General features: G+C 39.6%; 1 long non-coding RNA gene across 1 annotated transcript; it reads right to left on the bottom strand.

Annotated features, from left to right (window-relative positions):
- Positions 1 to 244: 244 nt before the first annotated feature.
- LOC307218144 lies at positions 245 to 2,370 on the bottom strand. Its single transcript, XR_013839820.1, has 3 exons — positions 2,031 to 2,370; positions 558 to 675; positions 245 to 367 (listed from the first exon to the last, which is right to left on the bottom strand). It is a non-coding gene; the product is annotated as an uncharacterized lncRNA (long non-coding RNA).
- Positions 2,371 to 2,771: the final 401 nt, after the last annotated feature.

Here is a 2,771-nt window from a genome sequence, read left to right as displayed (position 1 = left end):
AGGTCCGTACTTAACCTGAAACTGTTCTTAACCTGAAGCACCACTTTAGCTAATGGGGCCGCCGGAGCACGATTTCTGTTCTCATCCTGAAGCAAAGTTCTTAACCTGAAGCACTATTTCTGGGTTAGCGGAGTCTGTAACATGAAGCGTACGTAACCTGAAGCATATGTAACCCGAGGTACCACTGTAGTAGCAATTTGTCTGATCCAGAACTGTCTGCTGCAGAAGCTGGCACAGTAGAAAACCACATTTCGCTACCCACCACAGTCCACCCTGAGTGGCAGGACTTCTGGCCGGGAGTTAGGATTGCTCCATGTGTTAGGAAGAAACTCAGATGCTTTAGCCACAGTGCCTGATGCCCAGGTTCCTTAGAAGAGGAAAGATCAAATGCTGTACCTGAGAGAGAAACAGGAAGATGAGCAGGGAAAACATACGAGGAGGAGCTGCTTTGTCCATGGTGCTGTGTCCCATTAACAGGGAGCAGTGAAAGGACCCACACGGCAACCCCTCACAACAAATGCCCATTATGAAAGCGATTCAAGCAGTACTGCACTCACAAACAGAATTCTTCTTGTGCTTGCTGGGCTAGAATGACAAATCCACGTTTGATCTTCCACGGTGTGAGTCATCAGTATTCTTCTCTAGCTGGGGAGCAAAAGGCCATAACATCGCAGACTGAAAATACACGAAAGCCTGTCAGCTAATGTCATGAAGACAGAGGGAAGGTTAGAAACCTGTGGGTGGATCTGTCAGTTTCAGTTTGCTCATTTTTTCATTTTTCCAATCTTCAATTCAGTTCCCCACATTGCACCTTTAATGTCATCAGCCCTGTCCTGTGGAACACCCTGCCAATAGAGATTCAGCGGATGCATCCCATGCCAACTTTTAAATGCCTGCTGAAAACTTTCCAATTCTGCCAGCCCTGTGCAGGCCGTTAAGAGTACACAATGCTCTATCGGTGTTTTATAGAAACATATAGTTGGAAGGGACCCCAAGGGTCATCTAGTCTAACCCCTGCAATGTAAGAATCAAGGCTAAAACATTTTAAATTTCTTTTTTGCTTTTAACTTGTCTTTAACATTTTATGATGTTATCATTTGCTTTTATGTTATTTACATTTTTTATAAACTGCTGTGATATGCTTTTCATGATACAGTAGTCTAGAAAAGCTTTTATAAATAAAATAAATAAATGCAAACCATTTCTGCAGCCATTTACTCACTTAAAAAAAATCTTCATGAAAATACATCAGCATTTTTATGTGACTACCCCCTAATAAACACATTATTTTGAATGCAATTTAAGCTAACAGACACATTATTTGAATAAAACAATCTTCCATTATGTAATGTAATTTTGCATGCTGTTTTTACAGATAGCTGAATTCTTATGGACATATGGACAGCAAAAATTGGGAAAGTGTGGATTTCAAAGGATAGCTATTTTGGTTCATGTATTCTTTCAGTGTGAATTTGGTTGGTATGCCTTTAAATTGAAACTTTGTTGAATTTCTCCCCCGCCCCACCTGCATATAAATAATCCACTTCCCACCCTGTATTCCACAAGAAATCCTGCACAAAGCCTCTCAGTATACCAATTAGTTGGTTGACAAGTGTTTGTTCCTCATACACTGAGAGGGCTCTGAAGAGCGAAAATTGCCATTAACTATCTACTTCTGAATGCAGACTGATGAGGGTGTTTATAGGTTGCAGCTAATTAGTAATGGTCAGTTCTAACACATACACACAGACACACAAAACACAGAGGAAAGAAGGAGAGCAAAAGAAATATAAAGCAGCAGCTAGGAATACTAAAGTTTATCTTCCTACCATTCCAATAATGCACATTTATCCTCTGTATGCTTTTACTAATAAGCTCCTTTGTGCAAGCTCTGGTAAAAAAAAATAATAACCAGTTGCAACCTTGATTTATTTAATTCTCTAATTTCTAGCACTGCGAGATAATTAACAGACAGCACGCGGCTGCACATGGATTGCTTTATGATTAAATTCCTTTAATTGTCTCCTGACCTTCAGCTAATTCGCTCGTTCTGAGATTTTACAGCTTCAGAGAACCCTTCTGCACTGAGGTGTTTTCACTGGAACGTACACATACAACCCTGGACCTTGAAGAGGACTGTTTGTGTTAAGTTGTGGGTGAACATATCAGACGACACAGCGATTCTTCAAACAGCTCTTGTTATTCACAGGCCAGAACAGAACTGGGCTGAAGGGTTCAGCCAACGTGCTTATATAGAGCTCAACTACAAAGTAACAGTAACAACTTTCTGTAACTATCCAATCACCGAATGTCACTTTCAATTCCTTATTTGCATATGTGGACCTGAGTGAAAACTATCTACAGTATCCCCCTGCTGGCCCAGGGTGAGAACTTCAGTACATAACAGTTTGTACTTTGACAAACCTGTGTTCACCCTCCTTGTTTCTCAGAGGCCCTGTTTGGACTACGCAGGCATTATCACTCATTATCTATTTTTTTTAAAAAAAATAATATTTATTAAAGATTTTCAAATATAACAAAAAAAGAAAAGCATCCAAATTTAAGGCCTTATTTTCAATATCATCTTTCCAGGACTTCCCCCTCCCCACCCCCTCTTATATTCCAATTCTTTCAAATAGATTCAGCAAATTCTTACCCCAAATTTTAAAATTATTATCATTAACCCAATTTAAAAAATATTTTCCCATCCCCTAAAATCGACCTGTTCCCTTCCACGAGTTCCCCTCTTTAATATAAAATACAGATTAAGA

Source organism: Podarcis cretensis, assembly GCF_951804945.1.
Source record: "Podarcis cretensis genome assembly, chromosome: 6".
Lineage (NCBI taxonomy): Eukaryota > Metazoa > Chordata > Lepidosauria > Squamata > Lacertidae > Podarcis > Podarcis cretensis.
The sequence above is the reverse complement of the archived record's forward strand: the minus strand, read 5'-3'. Positions and strand labels throughout refer to the sequence as shown.